General features: G+C 46.6%; 3 long non-coding RNA genes across 3 annotated transcripts; 1 reads left to right on the top strand and 2 right to left on the bottom strand.

The window, feature by feature from the left end:
- Nucleotides 1-273: 273 nt before the first annotated feature.
- Nucleotides 274-2,957, top strand: LOC131587754 (uncharacterized). Its single transcript, XR_009279417.1, has 3 exons — nt 274-889; nt 1,734-1,862; nt 2,667-2,957. It is a non-coding gene; the product is annotated as an uncharacterized LOC131587754 (long non-coding RNA).
- Nucleotides 2,958-19,577: 16,620 nt separating this feature from the next.
- LOC131587844 (uncharacterized) lies at nt 19,578-20,306 on the bottom strand. Its single transcript, XR_009279446.1, has 4 exons — nt 20,270-20,306; nt 20,008-20,174; nt 19,845-19,924; nt 19,578-19,767 (listed from the first exon to the last, which is right to left on the bottom strand). It is a non-coding gene; the product is annotated as an uncharacterized LOC131587844 (long non-coding RNA).
- Nucleotides 20,307-20,341: 35 nt separating this feature from the next.
- On the bottom strand, nt 20,342-21,898 carry LOC131587843 (uncharacterized). Its single transcript, XR_009279445.1, has 3 exons — nt 21,730-21,898; nt 21,567-21,646; nt 20,342-21,489 (listed from the first exon to the last, which is right to left on the bottom strand). It is a non-coding gene; the product is annotated as an uncharacterized LOC131587843 (long non-coding RNA).
- Between the last annotated feature and the right edge of the window lie 581 nt (nt 21,899-22,479).

Raw genomic sequence — 22,479 nt, 5'->3', positions numbered from 1 at the left:
CAAAAATCTCTAGTAAAAAATTCTGAGTGTTTTGCGTTTGGGAAATTAACTAGAGTCCAGGTTAGGAGGGTTTTTAGTTCTTGTTTAGGCAATTTACTTTGGCCGGCTTTTAGTGAGAATTTTAGTTGCTTATACAGCTTTTTTTCTGGGGTTGAATAGTTTTGACCCGTGATAGACTGGTTTGTGACTCACCTCTTATTTTAATGATGTCGGCTCGTCTCTCAGAGCTCGGGTGATGGGTGCTGGCCAGGCACCTCCCGTCTGTTCTCGGGTGTCACTTAGTAATACTCGCACATAACCACGCTGCAGAGTCGTCTAAAAACTACAGTGTGGACGCTGCAGCGGAAAAACTTTTAGAGAGTTCGGGGTGTAGATGCTGTGACAGCGTCTGCCCCTCGCTCGACCACGTAGAGGCTTTGCCCACCTAGCCCAGGTGAGACGTCGCCTCGCAACGCCCCCCTGAGCTCGGGGGCTCCACGGAAACCAGGGGTTCAGACGCTGCTTGGCAACCTTCACCCCGAAGAAACCACGCAGGGGATGTCCCGTGTAGCACAGAAGAGGCGTGGCTTTGCCACCCTTCTCGGTGCCGCGGGGCCCTGCGGAAACCAGGGGTGCGGACGCCGTTCGGAACGTGCGCCCCGAAAAAGCCACGCGGCGGATACCTCTAGAGCTCCGGAGCCGACGCTGCTGAGCGACGGCCGGCCAGTGCCCGAGGGTGCCGCGGAACAGTGGAAAGAGAGTTACGGTGTTATGGTGATCAGCCGCATAAACTGCACTCTAGACGGCCTTAAAGGGTGAAAAAACCTGTCTTCGTAGTTGCCAGTGATGATGGAGCAGTGTCTCACCGATGGAGGAGTCGTGGGATGGCTCGTAAACGTGCGGGCGCCAGGTATTGGTGTGTAAAAACGCTCACTCGCGGTGAGAGACTTCTCCGGGGTCAAGCTGTTCAAGTATAAGCAATTTATTATAAGGGTAAAAAGAGGGGAGATCCGTGTCCGCCGCCGGCCTCGGCGTCCGCGTGGTCCGGGGAAGGGGAGAGAGAACGGGTAAGAGCAGGGGAGGAGAGGTTGGGAAAGGGGAGGGAGGGAATAAGAGAGCAATAGAGGGAAAGAGGGAAAAACCAGAGGTAGAGAGCAGGGAAGACTAGTGGGGTAGGACCAGGGAGAGGGGGCTGAGAGTTAAGAGTGGGGGAGAGGGCTAGACGGGAAGGAGGTGAGGGAGCGGGGTTCAGAGGTAAGAGCGGGGGAGAGGGGAGCTGAGACAGGGGTAAGAGTTGAGAGCAAAGTTCTTGTTACAATCCAATATATCTTTTTCTATCGTGAATATTCTAATTCTTAGTAACCGATCATCATGAGACACGGCCACTAAAGAGTTTACATACGGCCTATGCGCTTCCCTATATTAACATACAGTGCTGCACTTTAGACTCTACAAAGCTTTACAAGTTCTTTCCTTGCTTCTTTACCTTTGGACTTCTCAATCAGCAGAAGGACATTGTTTTGTCAGCAGGGATTCTCGTTCAACTGGCTAGGCTATTGTTCTTTGGTTAACCGGCACTCAGTATCCTAGGACTCAGAGCAGGCTTTCATTTCTACTTTGATTCTAGCCTTCATATTTTCAGAATCTTCTGACAAACAATCACATTCATAACGTTTCCCTGTTTCACCCTCCCCAACAGAGTTGCTTCCCTCAGTTTCAACTACTTTCGTCCTCATCATCCCCATTTTTTCTAGGGACGCTTTGGAGGGACTAGGAAGATGAAATCAAAAGGAAAAAAGGAGAAAGATCCCCCCTGCAAATCCAGTTCCCCCCTGCAAATCCATGCACCGGTTCATCTGCTCGGCTGCTGCTGCTTGACAGAGGTTTGTCCGATACCCGGCGCTGTTGCCCCTGGGTGAGAGGGTAGGGGCGGAAAGGGCTCGCCGCTAGTTCCCTGAACGCCTCGTTGTCTGCGCCTGACGCGCTGGGCCAGGCCTTGACTTTACCTGGATAGAGAATTGACAAAGCCAGAAGTTTTCTGCATCAAAACAATACTCAGGTCAATTGGACTTGGCAATTAGTGAATTAATATAGCAGCTGGATTTTTACCGTGGGCTTGGAAAATTGTTATCCAGACATGATTTTCCAATCTTCCGTTGATTTATCAGCAGTGGCAGACTCTGGGATGAGAGTATATATTTAGTACATTCAGTAATTCATATTACATATTATATAGATAAGTTTAATATCGCATAATATTAATTATGCACCGTCTTAATCAGTTTTTGATTGCTGTAAAAGTATTATTTCCTATATGTATACATATGCATGTGTTTTACTTTGATGGTTTTTCACTGTCAGAACAAGACAGTGGATATTTGACCTTTGTTTACAAGAGAGGGGGAGGAAACAGGCTGCAGTTCAGAAGCGTGGAAACACTATGTATGTATTTTAGATTTTGGAAAAAACGCCAAGATTGTATATCTATTGCGAATAATTCTTGAACGGTCCTTTTTAAACGAGTCTTTCACAAAGCCAGTTCCATCAATTATCAGGTATTCTTCTACAGTACTCAAGCAAAGTTGAGAGAGAATTCTTTGGTTCCTGTCAAAGGTTCAGAAGCGAGAAGATTAAAAATTAATTTCAATTAGTAATTTGGAGTAAAGTGTATCTTTGTGTATTGACAGGTTCAAAGCAGAAGTAACTTCCTAGCGAAGAACCATGGAAACTCATCAGCTGCAGAGACGAGCAGACGGCCCAAAGAGCAGAAGAGCGAGCACGCCGATGTGAACCGTATCGAGACCGCAGTTGACGGCCGAACGCCTTTGATCCCGCGCGCGAGAGCGATGAACTTTGGGTTTCGTGTGAAAGAGTAGGAAAATCGATATTGTAAGGCCTCATTTGTTAAAGCGTGGTGTGAACTGTGTCAAGATTCAGAATCCTGCATGAGAGATAAAGTCCTTGAAGATGAAGGTGAATCAGGTATCGCCCTTGAGCTGTATCATTTTGTTGATCGCTTTGTGATGCGATTTCACCTGCGTCGCTTCTTTTAGTTAACTCAAAAGAAAGTGTACCTTATCTCAGTGAAAATAGATTTTTGTATAATATTCAATTTTTCTTTTTATTTAGCATGTTCTATATAAAGAGGCAACATCTTAGTGTAACCTTATATCAATCTTAGTCACACTTGATTGTGAAGAGTTTGACTCATGAAATTTCAGATAGATATTTATAACAACTCAGCTTTCAATTCAAGTAGTTTCAGCAGAAACTTTAAAGCAATTAGACAAATTAAGCTACCGGTTAAGTTAGCAACCTAGATCTATTTCTCTAGCTTTGAGTGGTTAGTTAACTGATGTTCAAAACTGGAGGCAGAGCGCTCTGTAGAACAGAGCAGCAGTTCTGTTGTTGGGGCATAGGGCTTGAGAGAAGGAAAAATAACCCTGAGTGAAAATTAATCAAAGAAAAGGTTTGGGTTGATTTTTTTTTTTTTTCTTTTTTTAAGGAGTGGGGCAAATGTTGGAGTCTGGAATACAGAGTGCGTACCCTTGTTTCTGATACTTAGTTATAAGATCCAGAAAAACATTGAATTTCATATAATGTGAAATTCATGAGCATGTTTTCATGGTGATACATGAAAACAAATGTTAAAGTTAGATAGAAAAAGCTAAAAGTGTAAGGGTATAGATTAGAAAGTTTTTTTAAATCACTGGGTGAAAAAGTTTAGAGAACAGGAGACAAGATGGAGGATTTAGGGTGTTGTCTCTTGTCCCTTTTTCTTTCTTCTGCATGTTCTTCTCAGAGAGATCAGAGATGTTAAGAGAGATACCGGGGTTTCTGATAAACCCCTGGAAGGGATAAGGCGAGGCACGTACGACACGAGAGGTACGAAAGGCACGGAAGGCACGGTAGAAAAGTGACGCGACACACCCCGGGGTTGCTCTGTCCTGCGCACCTCAGCACTGTGAGCCAAAGTGAGGCTTTCCCTTGAGGTGGCCTAAGGGGCCACAGCTTGGACCTCCACATCTCCAAAGCTGACTCAAAAATCCTTGGGCACGAGTGCTTACCTGGCACACCGCTTTCATGCCCCTCTGTAGGTCTTGGACTTCGACTTAGCTCTCATATGCGTGGGGACGAGAAGCCACGTGGGGCACAAGGGAAGGCCGCCTCACCGTCTGGCACGTTTCTGGCAGGCTGTTGTCTCTTGGACAGGTAGAATAAAGAAAACCAAATATCAGTGCGAGATCTTAGCAGCACATCTGTGAAAACCCAACACTCACGGTCTCCTGACAATGGCTGGGTCCTTCGCCCGCATGCTTCAGCCCCGCTGGGATGCTGAGGCTTGCGGAGCGAAACTCTTCAAGCGGTATTGCTGTGGATCCGAACGAACCGACGCCTTGATGAGGTTTGGGAGCCTCCCCGGTTGCGGATGAACGGGGACCCCGGGGTGGGCCGGGGCTGGAAACCCCTGGTTATCCCACACAAGCGGGACCTACGTGGCCACTATCTCTTCTCAACTGGCCCTAGAACACGGTGTACTGCCTGCACCTCTCGGGGTTCTGGCACTCTGCTGCTTTAGGATTCCGGCCTGCAGCTGCCTCAGGGAAATGGGAGCGCTGTTAGGGCTGCTGTTTAGGGTTGGGGGTGGGGTACAACTGTATTCTACCGTACCTGTACCCCTTATTTTCACTGTTTGCTCAGCCTTTTTTTTTTTTTTGGAACTCTTGTGACAGATTGAGGGCACTGAGGAGGGACTGCCAAGATGGAATCAAAAGGGAAAAGCAGAAAGATCAGCCCTGCAAATCCACACTGGCTCACCTGTTCAGCTGCTGTTTCCTGGCAAAAAGCTTTGTCCCTCACCACCTCCTCTGAGCAATGCTCCAGGTCCAAGTGCATCCTGGTGCTCCCCCAGACCCTATGAGATGCTCTCACCGTCATGTTGGAGTCTGAGATACAGACTGTGTGCCCTTGTTTTTAATATTTAGTTCTAGGATTCAAGGAAACACTGAATTTCATATAATATGAAATTCATGTGCATGTTTTCATGGTGACACATGAAAACAAATGTTAAAGTTAGATAGGAAAAGTGTAAATGTGTAGATTAGAAAGTTTCTTAAATCACTGGGTGAAAAAGTAGTTTAGAGAACAGGAGACAAGATGGAGGATTTAGGGTGTTGTCTCTTGTCCTTCTTCTTTCTTCTTCATGTTCTTCTCCTAGGGGTGTTTTGGTAGTAGTAGGTGATTGGGTAGAAAATGTCAGAGTGCAGCACACAGGTGTTGGGTCATTGGGTCACTAAGAAAAATAATTTAGTTGGCACCTGTTAATTGGGTAAATGGACATATAAAAGACCTTGAAGAAGATCTTTGTTAGCCATTTTACCCCTTTTCTATCATAGTGTACATAGCTCCTTGTACCTTGTAATGCTGATAAGAAAAAATAAACAACTGAGACCGAACGAGAGAAAACCATGCTCCCTCTCATCAGTCTTCAGTTCAAAGGGAAAAAGAACCCAAATCAAAAAGGCCATAAAGAGACAAGTGGCTCCCAAACTTGGGGCACTTTGAACTGAAGGCTCCTGTTTTAAAAAAAAAAAAAAAAAAAGAAAAAAGCGAAGACAGCAGGAAGCTGGAAAACTCCCTGGAAAGGGGAAAAAGAAGATCTCGGTAATCCCGGCGCCGGTGAGAGCGGACAAGCCAAGCCGGATGTCTGTGAGCTGTGGAAGGGATCACGGATAGAGGAGATGAGACAAAGCTGACCCTGAGGTCAGGTAAGCCATCAAAAGGGAGCAAAAATATGGGAAACGTGTCCAAACCTGAGGGGGAGGTTTCGGCTACCTTGGAAGCTATGGTAAAGGAGCACCCGCTCTCTGTTTGCACGGATCAGTTTAAAAGCCTTCTATCCTGGGTACGGGTAGAATTCCCTAACGTGGATTCAGAAAATATTTTTACCCCAAGCCTATGGGAGAAGATAAACGTCAGAGTATATGAAAAAACCACTCTTAGAGACGAGGTAGCGGCTGAACTTCTAACGGCTTCTGCAGTGACTTATGAAGTCATCGCCAGTAAATGGGACTCTGAAACTCAGGCAAGGGACACGATGGGTCCAGAAAAACAGAAGGGTTTGTTTCAGTCAGATGCGGAATGCTCGTTACCGCACGCTGTAAAGTCTGTGTCAGCCTCCCGGAAATCTACCTTAGCAAAGAGAATGTGTAAGCCTGTTGGAAGCCCAGACAAACAACTATACCGAGACGAGGAGGCGATTCAAAAATGCGGACAGAATTTGCAAAAAGAGGTCTTAGAGCTTGTGCAAGAGCGTCTGAGTTCTCTTGAAACTGTTCCAGCGCCCGGTATGCCGGTGCCGGCAGAACAGGGAGGGGAAATTTCCTTGGCCGCCTGCGTGCCGGCAGCCGAGCCCCTTTCCGGCCCTAAGGGAGTGGAGTGGACAGCCCTGTCCCCCCTGGGAGGGTACGGGAGGGTTCGGCCCGAGCCAGAGCGGTCCGGGACCTCCACGGGCACAGCGGCCCCCGCGCCCCGCCTGCCAGGGGTGGGCTTTGAGCCACAGCTGTCAGTCAACGTGACGTCAGCAGTGACGCAACCACAGCAGCAGCTCCAGACCCCGCCTGCGACACCGCCCCCAGGCCAGCCCTCATCAGGGGCGCCCGTGACGTCACGGGGAGGCGTGGTCCCGTCCCTCCGTGCCCAGCCCGGAGCCGGGGCACAGGCGGGTGGAGAAACCGAGCCTCGGCGTGCACCGAGCGCTGCGGCGGCACTTTTAAAATTGAATTGGCTTTGCAATACAGCTGCAGCAGAGCAACAACAGCTGGAAAAAACAACAGCTTCACCACAGCAGATTGATTCGCTGGATACCACACAAAGCCAAGAGTCTTTTGAGCACAGCCGTGCTAATGCACAGTTCTTTCACTCTACAAATCCTCCCAGAGACATGGACTCAGGGTTACGGGACATGTCAATACAAACTCCAGCATCTCTGGAATGGTTTCAGAAAAATAGCCGAAAAGTAAAAATCAAAAGCATTGTAAGATGCATTACTGGCTTATCTGCAAATTATAGCAGTCACAAGCTTCAGAAAGAAGCCCTTATTGAAGTGCCTTCAAAAATGGATCAAAAAGTTTAAAAATGTTGCATAATAGAATACATATAGATGTTGTATTTCTAATGATATCTGTTGGTTTTGTTTTTACAGAATAACATAGAAAATTATATTTATGCATCCCAAGAAATTTAAAAGATTTTTCTTCTGTTTCAGTATTTGTAATACATGAAAGTTTTGAAAATGTTATCTTCTCTATACATCTACTGATAATGTAGTATTGTATGATATAGAGTGATCAAGCAGTATTACTGTAGTTACAGTCAGTTTCTACAAGATGCATTTCTTTAAAATTAAGTTGAAAAATCATATGATTTATCCTACAGAAAAAGGATTTAATGACAGGTTTCTTTCATTTTTAACCTTTCATTTGAATAAGTGTATTGTAGATTTAATTCAATACAGTTTTCAGTAATCTCAAAATTATATTTACCATATATTACCCATTTGCTTGGTATTTTTTTTACAATTTTAATAAAGAAATTTTAATGTGAGTCCTTTTGTTATAAAAAAAAAAAGCCAAAACCAAACCTGTATAACAGCATATATACCAATTTGGATTTTAGATTTTAGATAAAAAAGTTAAACTTAATGTTTCTGAAAAGTACTACAAAAGCTGAATCGCAAATTACCAAATCTGTGGTGTTGTATTTTTTCTCTAGTAAAACTGAATTCTAAAAATCCTAACAAATTTAAGCATATACCAAGCAAATTCTTGTTACGAATGGTATTTTTAATAACATGTGCAGTTATTATAAGTTATTCTCAAAACCAGATAACATAGAATGGTGATAAATTTGTTGCATCCCTATAATCTCTATAGTGAATCAATATTCCTGTTATATTGTGTTCAAAGAAGTGTATACCAAACTTTTAATTGCCTTTTTTTATAATAACAGAGTAAGATTAAGTTGTGTTTTCATCTAATATAGATTGTGTTAATAAGATTAAGCAAAGTTAAATTTCACTATGTTTAAGTTTGAGTGTTTTTTACTTAAGTTATAACTTTAGTATTTTTTGACGTTAAGTTTTGTTACTTCCTTTTATCATAATTATTTTTTAACAAGTTAAAATTTAAATTTCTTTATGTTTTATTGAAGACATTTGTTTAAAATGCATAGTTATTTTCCTATAGAGATGAAGATAATTACAACTGAAACAGTGGTGACAGAACACTGGTGAACACCTGCTTAAGAATAGAGGTGAATGCAATTTGTGACACCCGTGATTTCATTAGAAGTTCTATTGTTTGTTATACAGTTTTAGTGTTCTAAAAGTTGCATAAAAAACTTAGTGATTGTTATTTACAAAAAATTTTCAAGTTTTTCACTTTAATTCATTTTTAGTCACTAAGACGTGAATATTTTAAATTTATTATCTTGATTTCCTCAGACACTCACTGATGACATATTCATTCTATAATGTAAATTTATAGATTTCTATGATGAGCATTATGTATAAAGTGTCATTGTATTTACAGGCAGCTTTATACATATTTTAATATATCTTTGTGTAATTACCTTTTAGACACGTGTCATTTGAGATTTTTTTGTTTTCTCACTACAGATGCATCTTGGTAAATAAGTTATGCAGCTGCTTCTATACAGAGTTTTGTTGTCTTGGTTTTTACTCTTTTCCTTGTTTAAGAAGATTTGCATTTACCTAATCCAATGTAGCTTTATTATTTTAGTTTCCAGAATTCTAAGAAAATGTGTCATGGTTGAAAGTCAAGGGTTATGAAAGAAACTTCAGATTAAATTAACTACTGAATGGTTTAATTAGTCAATTACCTAAGACATCTGATCATTGTTTTATACAAATGCCTTTTAAAAGTTTGCTGTGTTTTAAGCATCTTATAGCTGCTATTTTTAAACCCCTTGCTTTGAAAATGACTTCAGAGACATCTTTCCAGTTTAAATGTTAGGCTCTGGCCAAGCCTTGACTTTACCTAGATAGAGAATTTAGCAATAAACCCAGAAGTTTTCTGCATCAAAACAATACTCAGGTCAATTGGACTTGGCAATTAGTGAATTAATATAGCAGCTGGATTTTACAGCGGGCTTGGAGAATTGTTATCCGGACATGATTTTCCAATCTTCCGTTGATTTATCAGCAGTGACAGACTCTGGGATGAGAGTATATATTTAGTATATTTAGTAATTCATATTACAGATTATTCAGATAAGTTTAATATTGCATAATATTAATTATGAATCTTCTTAATAAGTTTTTGATTTCTGTAAAAGTGTTATTTCCTATATGTGTATACATGTGCAAGTGTTTTAATTTGATGGTTTTTCATTGTCATAACAAAAAAAACAAATACCTTACTTAATTACAAAAAAAGGGGGGGAACCAAGGCTATGCCTCAGAAGTATAAAAACCTTATAAATCTTAAATTTTTGGAAAAAGTGTAAAGATCTTATATCTATTGCAAATAATTCTTGAACGGTCCTTTTTAAACAAGTGTTTTACTAAGCCAGTTCCATCAATTATCAGGTATTGTTCTAACAAGACTCAAGCAAAGTTGAGAGAGAATTCTTTGCTTCTGGTCAAAAGTTCAGAAGCAAAAAGATTAAAAAATTCATTTCAATTAATAATTTGGAGGAAAGTGTATGTTTGTGTATTCACAGGTTTAAAGCAGAAGTAACTTCCTAGAGAAGAACCTGGAAACTCATCAGCTGCAGAGACAAACAGATGGCCCAAAGAGCAGAAGAGCGAGCACGCCGATGTGAACCGTATCGAGACCGCAGTTGACGGCTGAACACCTTTGATCCCGCATGACAGAGCGATGAACTTTGGGTTTCGTGTGAAAAAGTGGGAAAATTGATATTGTAAAGCCTCATTTGTTAAAACACGAGTGAAGGAAAAATAACCCTTCTTGAAAAGTAATCCAATAAAAGATTTAGGTTGATTTTCTTTATTGTTTTTTTGGTTTTTTTTTAAAAAGAGAGGGGCAGATGTTGGAGTCTGAGATACAGACTGTGTGCCCTTGTTTTTTATATTTAGTTCTAGGATTCAAGGAAACACTGAATTTCATATAATATGAAATTCATGTGCATGTTTTCATGGTGACACATGAAAACAAATGTTAAAGTTAGATAGGAAAAGTGTAAATGTGTAGATTAGAAAGTTTCTTAAATCACTGGGTGAAAAAGTAGTTTAGAGAACAGGAGACAAGATGGAGGATTTAGGGTGTTGTCTCTTGTCCTTCTTCTTTCTTCTTCATGTTCGTCTCCTAGGGATGTTTGGGTAGTAGTAGGTGATTGGGTAGAAAATGTCAGAGTGCAGCACACAGGTGTTGGGTCATTGGGTCACTAAGAAAAATAATTTAGTTGGCACCTGTTAATTGGGTAAATGGACATATAAAAGACCTTGAAGAAGATCTTTGTTAGCCATTTTACCCCTTTTCTATCATAGTGTACATAGCTCCTTGTACCTTGTAATGCTGATAAGAAAAAATAAACAACTGAGACCGAACGAGAGAAAACCATGCTCCCTCTCATCAATCTTCAGTTCAAAGGGAAAAAGAACCCAAATCTAAAAGTCCATAAAGAGACAAAGTCACTCCATCAGATGTCACTGGGAGCCCACCAGAAACTCCTCTCCTCCGGCATTCCATGCCGATGTTGATTTGCCACTCGAATTTGGCCCTGTAATAACGGCAAAATTGTTGCCGTCCTTCAGGTATGTGTTGTTAGACGCAGGTTTTTCCATAGCCATCTTTTCAAGAACGGGGTGCCATCCCTGCTTGATTGCTAAATTATCAATAAATTCTGGAAAAACTAAATAAGAAAAAAAATCTAAGACACTGAGAAGTTAATATGGAAACCTTTATATCATTAAACTAGTATGTTTTGAAATAAAGTGAATTCTTCCAGGCCTACTGCAAAAATCAAATTCCTAAAAATAAAATAACCAAAAAACAAACAGCATCAAATTCCCATCAATGTCATCAATAAAATCACAGTACCTCCACCAACTAAGGGAAAAAAAATCTTAACCTAGAAAAAATCTGAATCCCCTCAAAAAGATTCAACACTGAAACACAACTCATCCAAACACTTCAACTAACAATACCAAAACAAATTTTCAAAACAAATATTCCCCCTATCTAAACCACCAATACCACATAAAACAACTAATGTACTCTCATCACAGTGCATCCGTGTCAAAAATCTAAATTGCCCTAAAATTTTTAATTTAATCACAACCCCAAAATAAAAACTTTAATCTCATTAACAAAAAAAAACCCAAAACAGGTAACACAAACAAAACCCACACCGTACAACCCACTACCGGCAAAAACAGATGCTATGCTCTGTCACTAACAGTTCTTATCACATCAGCAAAGTTAAACGTAAATAAAAAGCAACCCTATTGAACTCCACACAACAAATCACACCAACTATTAAAAAATAATGAGACCAACACACTGAACTCAAAACCATTCAACTAACCCTAAACAATAGTTAAAAAAACCCCAAAGCTCTACCTTTATACTAATACATAATTACAATACTCAATAAAAAAAATAATACCTAATGAAAAACATAAAAAATCGATCTAAACTACTAAAATGTTAAAAAAATCACCCCCAAAAATATACCTCTAAAAATCCACCATACAAATGCCTGTGTCCCCAGAAGTAAAACTAATAAGAAACACACTACAGAAAGAAATCCAAACTTATCATCAACACCTAAACTAAAAAAGACAACATTAAATAAATAGAACATATACGTTTTTATACACCAACTACAAACAAAATAAAATTATACCATCAATTACTAAAAATCACCTTAAAACCACTCAATAAAAAAAACTTTCAAAAATTGAAAACTGCATCTAACAAAAGCCACCTAATTAACACCCCAAACTCGGCTAAACAAACCAACCCTACCCCATCTGAACTCCTACATCCAATAAACAAAACCCAATAAGGTGTGTTCCTTCTATCCCAGGTGTGCCCAGGTGTCCCCAGATGTCCCCAGGTCCCCCCAGGTGAGTTCCAGATGTATATTCTCCATCCCAGGTGTGTCCCAGGTACCCCCAGGTGTCTCCAGGTATATCTCAGGTGTCCCCAGGTGTCCCCAGGTGTGTCCCAGGTGTATCTCAGGGGCCCCCAGGTGTCCCCAGGTGTGTCCCCAAGGTGTCCCCAGGTATCCCCAGGTGTATCTCAGGTGTCCCCAGGTGTGTCCCAGATGTCCCCAGCTGTCCCCAGGTGTGTTCCAGGTGTGTTTCTAGAACGTGTTCTAGATTGTTCTAGATCGGGTTCTAGACTGGGTTCTAGAGCGTTCTAGACTGGGTTCCAGAGCGTTCTAGATCACGTTCTAGATTGTTCTAGACTGGGTTCTAGAGCGTTCTAGACTGGGTTCTAGACGGTTCTAGATCGTTCTAGATCACGTTCTAGATTGTTCTAGACTGGGTTCTAGAGCGTTCTAGATTGGGTTCTAGAGCGTTCTAGATCACGTTCTAGAGTGTTCTAGACTGGGTTCTAGAGCGTTCTAGATCACGTTCTAGATTGTTCTAGAGCGCTCTAGATTGGGTTCTAGAGCGTTCTAGATCACGTTCTAGATTGTTCTGGACTGGGTTCTAGAGCGTTCTAGACTGGGTTCTAGATTGAGTTCTAGACTGTTCTGGATTGGGTTCTAGACTGGGTTCCAGGTGTGTCCCCAGGTGTTTCCCAGCTGTCCCCAGGTGTCCCCAAATGTCTCCCAGATGTTCTCCAGGTGTGTCTCAGGTATCTCAGATGTTCCCCAGCTGTCCCCAGCTGTGTCTCAGCTGTCCCCAGGTGTCCCCAGGTGGCCCCCAGGTGTCCCCAGGTGTCCCCAGGTGTGGTTTTGGTGTCCCCAGGTGTGGTTTTGGTGTCCCCAGGCGTGTCCCCAGGTGTCCCCAGGTGTGTCCAGGTGTGTCTCAGGTCCCCCCAGGTGTCCCCAAATGTCTCCCAGATGTTCTCCAGGTGTCCCCAGGTGTGTCTCAGGTATCTCAGATGTTCCCCAGATGTTCCTCAGCTGTCCCCAGGTGTGTCTCAGCTGTCCCCAGGTGTCCCCAGTTGTCCCCAGGTGGCCCCCTGGTGTCACTAGGTGTCCCCAGGTGTATCTCAGCTGTCCCCAGGTGTGGTTTTGGTGTCCCCAGGTGTGTCTCAGGTCCCCCCAGGTGTCCCCAGGTGTGTCCAGGTGTCCCCAGGTGTGTCCAGGGGTCCCCAGGTGTGTCTCAGGTCCCCCCAGGTGTCCCCAGGTGCACTCACGTTGTCGGTCAGGGTGACGTCGGCCCCTCGGGTCGCCGAATGACCTCGATGTGTTTGTGCTCGGCCGCCCAAATGATCAGGGTGCAGCCGCCGTTGTCCTGAGGGGTCATCCAGGGGTCAGCGCCGCCTCCAGACACCCAAAATCACCCCAAAACACCCCAAAAACAACCCAAAACCAGCACAAAACCAGCCCCAAAACAACCCCCAAAACAACCCCAAAAACAGCCCTAAAACAGCCAAAAAAACACCCGAAAAACAGCCCCTAAACAGCCCAAAAACAGCCCCAGAGCAGCCCTGACCCTCTGACTACTGCCAGGACACTCCAGACACTGAGTGGACACTCAGGGGTCACTCAGGGGTCACTCAGGACAGTGAGTGGACACTCAGGGGTCACTCACTGACCTCTCACCTGGGCGTTGACGTCCACCTGTCCAGTTCCCAGCAGGGACACACAGAGTGGACACTCACACACTCAGGACACACTCAGGGCTCACTCAGAACACTCAGGACAGTGAGTGGACACTCAGTGGTCACTCACTGACCACTCACCTGGGCGTTGACGTCCACCTGTCCGGTTCCCAGCAGCAGCTCCACCGTCTCCAGGTTCCCGTTCTTGGCCGCGTGGTGCAGGCAGGTGGAGCCGTCCTCCTCCTGTGACGTCATCGACAGGGGACACAGTGACGTCATCGATGGCCGCGCCATGACGTCATCGACGGCAGAGCCGTGACGTCATTGACGGCAGAGCCGTGACGTCATACACGGGGCTGCCATGATGCCATCAACAGCAGCGCCGTGACGTCATACACGGGGGACATGGTGACGTCATACACGGGGGTGGTGACATCATATGGAGGCGTGTGGTGATGTCAGACACGGGGGGGTGGTGACGTCATACATCGGGGGGGCTTGTGACATCACACAGGGGGCGGTGACGTCACGAGCTGGCGATGACATCACGGAGTGCGGATGACGTCACCGGGCGGGACACGTGACGTCACATGGGGAGAGAAGGTGACATCACAGGGAACACTATGACGTCACCGGGCCGACGATGACATCACAAAACCGGTGATGAAATCACAGGGTGCGGGGCAGGGACAACATCACCGGGATCAAAATTGAGGTTCCCAAAGATCCTGAAGGAGATTTGGGGCACTTTGGGGGAATTTGGGGCACTTTTGGGGGGTTTGGGGACAGAAGATGAGACACCCCAGGCAGGAGACGCAGCCCCGGTGGAAACGGCGCCTGATGCGCACGTCAGGGTGGCATTCGAGAAATGTGCCCTAAAATCCAGAAATCGGCACAAAATCAGCCAAAATCAGCAAAAATCGGTGAAAAAACGGCAAAAAAACAGCCTGAAATAGCCAAAAATCACCCAAAACCACCCTGAAATCAACCAAAATCAGCCTGAAATAACCCCAAATCAGCCTGAAGTACCCCAGAATCACTCAAAATCAGCCTGAAACACCCCAAAATACCCAAAAATTGCCATAAAACACCCCAAAATCACTCAAAATCACCCTGAAATCAACTGAAATCAACCTGAAACACCCCAAAATCAGTCTCAAGCACCCCAAAATCAGCAAAAAAACAGCCTGAAATCACCAGAAATCACCCTGAAATCAACCAAAATTGGCCTGAAATGCACCAAAATCACTCAAAATCAGCCTAAAATACACCAAAACCAAACTGAAGTCACCCGAAATCCGCCTGAAACACCCCAAAATCAGCCTAGTCAACCAAAATCACCCTGAAGTCACCTAAAATCAAACTGAAATAACCCAAAATCACTCAAAATCACCCTGAAATACCCTGAAATCAACCAAAAATCTCCAAAAAACCTCCCAAATCCCCCAAACTGATCCCTAAAAGGCACAAATTGAGGTTCCCAAAGATCCTGAAGGGGATTTGGGGCAGTTTTGGGACAGTTTTGGGGGATTTGGGGATTTTTACAGAATTTTCTTGTATTTTATGAGATTTTTTCTAGATTTTTTTTAGGATTTTTCCAGGGATTTTTTGCAATTTTTTCGTATTTCATGGGATTTTCACGGGGGTTTTTTTGGATTGGGGTAATTTTTGGGTTAAATTCCGGTGATTTTGGGTTTTTCTGGACTCACAGTAGTGCAGAAGTGCCCGCAGCCGGGGTAGCAGTGCTGTTTGACCCCAAAACTCAAGATTTTTATGGGATTTTTTGCCGTTTTTTCATATTTTACCCAATTTTCACGGGGTTATTTTTGGATTTGAGGATTTTTTGGGTTGAATTCCGGTGATTTTGGGTTTTTCTGGGCTCAGAGCGGTGCAGAAGTGCCCGCAGCCGGGGCACCCCTTTTCTTGTTGCAGCACAGCTCCTTGTTGGGAGGGGGTCTAGACCTAGAAGGGCTTCCAATAAAGCAGGGTGCTGCTGTCCAGGGCAGTTGGAGTTGTTCTGTGCCTTCTTTGGGGGTGAGGAGCAAAGGCTGAGGGGGACGGGGTGGGCACTGGGGGGCTCCCCTGTCCCTTGGGGCACGCCGAGGTCCCCGGCAGAGGGAGGCAGGCGCTGCGCTGGAGGAGCAAGGTGAGCGGGGAATGGGGAGGGCTCGTGTCGGGTACCCTTGCCCAGAGGGGACCCCGAGCTGCCAGGAAATTCCCTGGGAGGGCTGGATGCAGAATCCAAAAACCTGTGGAGCTGTTCTGGTTTTTACGGTAGGCATTGGCAAGGAACGGGAACTGATCTCTCTAAATTCCCTTGGAAAGAAACCCCCTCTCTGTGCACACCATCGTTAGGGTTTTGTTATGTCAGGAACGGCTTAGGGTTAAGAAAGTGGGTTTTGTTTTTCCACCTCTTACTTCCCTGTAAAATGTGAGTGTATAAAACGCATCTGTGCATCCATGAGGTACTAAAATGCACCGAGAGAAATTTCTGTGCCTAAGTTCCAGAGAGACGAGCACATTTTGCACTCGGGATTCACCAGGGCTTTATATTTTTGTCATTCTGACCTGTTAGCTGAATGAATGGGTAGAGTTTCAAAGAGAAAGCAATGCAAATTTCCAAAAGCAGAACATTGGAAAGAGAAATATATAAATATATACATGTAAAAGTAAATATAGGGGAGCTAGATAGATATATAGAGAGAGAGAGTTAGAGAGAAAGAAAAAAGAAATAAATACAAGTAATCCAAATCTAGACAAGTAGATTAATATTCAGTATGAAAACCGTATGGATAGATGCTAATATAATACATTTTAATATCTGTTGTGTATTATATCTAGGTGTGTAAAAAATGAGGTTCAATATGATAGAAATAGGTATGAAAAATATTTAAATCAAGGGACTATTTGTTTTTTATTTACTTACAGGCATGGCATTTAAATGAATAATATAGAAATGAAAATATACACATCTATAATAAACAAATGACTATAGATAGATAGATAGATAGCCAGCCATAAAATAGAAATAAATACAAGTAATCCATTACTGGACAAGTAGATTAAAACCTCAAAAAAAGCTCAGAGACTAGAACTACATGAAGGCCTCTACCCTGAGAGACATGAACTTAAGCAACACCATTACAAAGTCCTTTATCCCAAAGTCCTTTTTCCCAACACAAAGGAAGTACCAATACAACGTAAGCAGTATAGATTTTTCTTACTCTTTTGAACCCCACATCGAGCAGTAAATAATGTAATGGTTAGAAAGCCAAGACAAAACTCAAAGAGCTGAAGGATAACTTCACAGCTCCAGCCACCTTGTGTCCATCTAGGAACACCCGCTAGACTCCAACTACACCCTACATTACAAATTTCAAATTACAGGGGCCTGGGACTTGGCCTTTTACACCTACACCCAGGCTGGGCAGCAGGACAGAGCAGCTCCGGGACACCTACACCCAGACACCCGTGACACACAAGACAACAGACGAAGGGACACAACAGGGAGACACAGCTCTGGGCCACAAGAATGGCCGCAAGGACCGAGAGAACGCAGAACGAGATGAGCCGAGTGAGAATGAAGGCGAGCTGATGAAGCTCGCAGAACCCGGGAGGAAGAAGATGCTGACGGAACGATTAACTCCACGAACTGCCAAGAGGGATGCCCAAGAATTTTAGGGCCAAAGTCCCCTACCCATCTTTGCGTTTCTTCAAATCCTAAGCTGCAGCAATGGATCCTTGCGGCGCACGGCTGTTGACACAGCTCGGAACAAGACCTCTAAAAGACATCCGATCGGATGCTTTTAAAAGAGAGATGCAATGCCAAGGCCCCTGAGAGCACCCGAGGCAAAGCTTTGATGGTGCCTGGCCGAGGAAGCCAGAAATGGGAGATGCGAGGAATGATGCCAGGGTTTCTGGTGAGCCCCTGGAAGGGATAAGGCGAAGCACGTACAACACAAGAGGCACAAAAGACACAGAAAGCACAATGGACAAGTGACACGACATGGCCTGGGACTGCTCTGTCCTGCGCACCTCAGCACTGTGAGCAAAAGTGAGGCTCTCCCTTCACGTGGCCTAAGGGGCCACAGCCTGGACACCCCCAAAGCTGACTCAAAAATCCCGGGTCACGAGTCAAAACCCAGCACCCCGCTTTCATCCCCGCTGCGGGTCATAGCCTTCGACTTCACTCTCGAATGCCCGGCGGGGAGGATCCACGTGGAGCGCCAAGGAAGGGTGCCTCGCCATCCGGGAAGTTCCTGCCATCGCCAGGCTGCCGTCTCTCGGTCAGCTACAATAAATAAAACAGAAAATCAGCGGCTGATCTTTGCAGGGCAACGGCCAAAACCCAACAATTCCGCTACTCACGGTCTCCTGCGAACGACCGCGTCCTGAGGCCGCACGTTTCGACCACGCCGGGAGCCGGACGCCGTCATCGCAGGGCACGCCTGAGTTAAGAGAAGACAAAGTGATGCGGCATTGCTGAAACTTGAACAGGACCTCGCTCCTCCTCCCAACATCCCCAACTCACGGCAACCCCTCGGCCCGTTCCTGAAGGCCACCCACACGGCCCCTTTACGTGGAAAAGGCCAAGGCTTCATCACACGGCCCTGTAACGCTTCCGCAGGGCTCACGGGAGCGGCGAAACAGCTGTGCCGGCCGGTTAGTTGGGGAGGGGATCTCGGCGAAATGTGACTGGACCACCTAAAGCACGCAAACAAGAAGGGACGCTTGGCATTGGCAGCAGAAACTGAGAGCCCAGCAACAACAACAGTTTCCCTCCACCAGTAAATGCTCACCTCGCCCGCTTCGCCTTGACTGCTGCTAGCCGGCTTCACTTCCTAAAAATAAAGACAAAGAGGAGACCTGTAACACAGTGACCGGTTCCAGTTGCCCTGCAAAGACAAACATTGACTTACCTTCTCGGGGGAACCCCCTTACCCTGGATGGGGCGCTCTGCCACCGATTTCATCCGTGTGCATCTGAAAGAAAGCTGAGACAAAAGTCAAAGTGCTGCAGGGTAACTTCACAGCTCCTGACATCTTGTGTCCATCTAGGCACACCCGCTAGACTCCAACTACACCCTACATCACAAATTTCAAATTACAGGGGCCTGAGACTTGGCCTTCTACACCTACACCCAGGCTGGGCAGCAGGACAGAGCAGCTCCGGGACAACTACACCCAGACACCCGTGACACACAAGACAACAGACGAGGGGACACAACGGGGAGACAAAACTCTGGGCCACAAGAATGGCCACAAGGACCGAGAGAACGCGGAATGAGATGAGCCGGAAGACAACGAAGGCGAGCTGATGAAGCTCGCAGAACCCGGGAGGAAGAAGATGCTGACGGAATGACGAACTCCAGCCACTGCCAAGACAGATGCCCGAGAATTTTAGGGCCACAGTCCTCTACCTATCTTTGTGTTTCTTCAAGACCTAAGCCGCAACAATGGATCCTCGCGGCGCACGGCTGTTGACACAGCTCGGAACAAGACCCCTAAAAGACATCCGATCGGATGCTTTCCAAAACAGATGCAATTCCAAGGCCTCTGCGAGCTCCTGAGGCAAAGCTTCGATGGCATCGGGCTGAAGAGCCCAGAGATCGGAGATGGTACGAGCGACGCCGGGGTTTCTGGTAAGCCCCCAGAAGAAATAAGGCGAGGCACATACAACAGGAGAGGCACAAAAGACACAGAAGGCACGACGGACAAGTGATACTACACGCCCCGGGACTGCTCTGTCCTGCGCACCTCAGCACTGTGAACAAAAGTGAGGCTCTCCCTTCACGTGGCCTAAAGGGCCACAGCCTAGACCTCCCCATCCCCAAAGCTGACTTAAAAATCCCAGATCCAGAGTCCCGACCCGGCACCCCACTTTCAGCCCCTCTGCAATTCATAGCCTTCGACTTAGCTCTCGGATGCCCGGCGGGGAGGATCCACGTGGAGCGCCAAGGAAGGGCGCCTCGCCATCTGGGAAGTTCCTGCCACTGCCAGGCTGCTGTCTTCTGGGTCAGCTACAATAAATAAAACAGAAAATCAGCGGCTGATCTTTGCAGGGCATCGGCCAAAACCCGACAATTCCGCGACTCACGGTCTCCTGTGAACGGCCGCGTCCTGAGGCCGCACGCTTCGGCCACGCCGGGAGCCGGACACCGTCGTCGCAGGGCGCGCCTGAGTTAAGAGAAGACAAAGTGATGCGGCGTTGCTGAAACTCAAAGGGACCCTCGCTCCTCCTCCCGACATCCCCAACTCACGGCAACCCCTCGGCCCGTTCCTGAAGGCCACCCACACGGCCCCTTTATGTGGAAAAGGCTCCATCTCACGGTCCCGTAACGCTTCCGCAGGGCTCACGGGAGCGGCGAAACAGCTGTGCCGGCCGGTTGGTTGGGGAGGGGATCTCGGCGAAATGTGACTGGACCACCTAAAACACGCAAACAAGAAGGGACGCTTGGCATTGGCAGCAGAAACTGAGAGCCCAGCGACAACAACAGTTTCCCTCCACCGTTAAATGCTCACCTCGCCCGCTTCGCCTTGACTGCTGCTAGCCGGCTTCACTTCCTAAAAATAAAGGCAAAGAGGAGACCTGTAACACAGTGACCGGTTCCAGTTGCCCTGCAAAGACAAACATTGACTTACCTTCTCGGGGGAACCCCCTTACCCTGGATGGGGCGCTCTGCCACCGATTTCATCCGTGTGCATCTGAAAGAAAGCTGAGACAAAAGTCAAAGTGCTGCAGGGTAACTTCACAGCTCCTGACATCTTGTGTCCATCTAGGCACACCCGCTAGACTCCAACTACACCCTACATCACAAATTTCAAATTACAGGGGCCTGAGACTCGGCCTTCTACACCTACACCCAGGCTGGGCAGCAGGACAGAGCAGCTCCGGGACAACTACACCCAGACACCCGTGACACACAAGACAACAGACGAGGGGACACAACGGGGAGACAAAACTCTGGGCCACAAGAATGGCCACAAGGACCGAGAGAACGCGGAATGAGATGAGCCGGAAGACAACGAAGGCGAGCTGATGAAGCTCGCAGAACCCGGGAGGAAGAAGATGCTGACGGAATGACGAACTCCAGCCACTGCCAAGACGGATGCCCGAGAATTTTAGGGCCACAGTCCTCTACCTATCTTTGTGTTTCTTCAAGACCTAAGCCGCAACAATGGATCCTCGCGGCGCACGGCTGTTGACACAGCTCGGAACAAGACCCCTAAAAGACATCCGATCGGATGCTTTCCAAAACAGATGCAATTCCAAGGCCTCTGCGAGCTCCTGAGGCAAAGCTTCGATGGCATCGGGCTGAAGAGCCCAGAGATCGGAGATGGTACGAGCGACGCCGGGGTTTCCGGTAAGCCCCCAGAAGAAATAAGGCGAGGCACATACAACAGGAGAGGCACAAAAGACACAGAAGGCACGACGGACAAGTGATACTACACGCCCCGGGACTGCTCTGTCCTGCGCACCTCAGCACTGTGAACAAAAGTGAGGCTCTCCCTTCACGTGGCCTAAGGGGCCACAGCCTAGACCTCCCCATCCCCAAAGCTGACTTAAAAATCCCAGATCCAGAGTCCCGACCCGGCACCCCACTTTCAGCCCCTCTGCAATTCATAGCCTTCGACTTAGCTCTCGGATGCCCGGCGGGGAGGATCCACGTGGAGCGCCAAGGAAGGGCGCCTCGCCATCTGGGAAGTTCCTGCCACTGCCAGGCTGCTGTCTTCTGGGTCAGCTACAATAAATAAAACAGAAAATCAGCGGCTGATCTTTGCAGGGCATCAGCCAAAACCCGACAATTCCGCGACTCACGGTCTCCTGTGAACGGCCGCGTCCTGAGGCCGCACGCTTCGGCCACGCCGGGAGCCGGACGCCGTCGTCGCAGGGCGCGCCTGAGTTAAGAGAAGACAAAGTGATGCGGCATTGCTGAAACTCAAAGGGACCCTCGCTCCTCCTCCCGACATCCCCAACTCACGGCAACCCCTCGGCCCGTTCCTGAAGGCCACCCACACGGCCCCTTTACGTGGAAAAGGCCAAGGCTTCATCACACGGTCCCGTAACGCTTCCGCAGGGCTCACGGGAGCGGCGAAACAGCTGTGCTGGCCGGTTGGTTGGGGAGGGGATCTCGGCGAAATGTGACTGGACCACCTAAAGCACGCAAACAAGAAGGGACGCTTGGCATTTGCGCCAGAAACTGAGAGCCCAGCAACAACAACAGTTTCCCTCCACCGGTAAATGCTCACCTCGCCCGCTCCGCCTTGACTGCTGCTAGCCGGCTTCACTTCCTAAAAATAAAGGCAAAGAGGAGACCTGTAACACAGTGACCGGTTCCAGTTGCCCTGCAAAGACAAACATTGACTTACCTTCTCGGGGGAACCCCCTTACCCTGGATGGGGCGCTCTGCCACCGATTTCATCCGTGTGCATCTGAAAGAAAGCTGAGACAAAAGTCAAAGTGCTGCAGGGTAACTTCACAGCTCCTGACATCTTGTGTCCATCTAGGCACACCCGCTAGACTCCAACTACACCCTACATCACAAATTTCAAATTACAGGGGCCTGAGACTCGGCCTTCTACACCTACACCCAGGCTGGGCAGCAGGACAGAGCAGCTCCGGGACAACTACACCCAGACACCCGTGACACACAAGACAACAGACGAGGGGACACAACGGGGAGACAAAACTCTGGGCCACAAGAATGGCCACAAGGACCGAGAGAACGCGG

This window comes from Poecile atricapillus, chromosome 23 (genome assembly GCF_030490865.1).
Source record: "Poecile atricapillus isolate bPoeAtr1 chromosome 23, bPoeAtr1.hap1, whole genome shotgun sequence".
In the NCBI taxonomy this organism is placed as follows: Eukaryota; Metazoa; Chordata; class Aves; order Passeriformes; family Paridae; genus Poecile; species Poecile atricapillus.
This window is presented reverse-complemented; position numbering and strand designations above follow the sequence as displayed.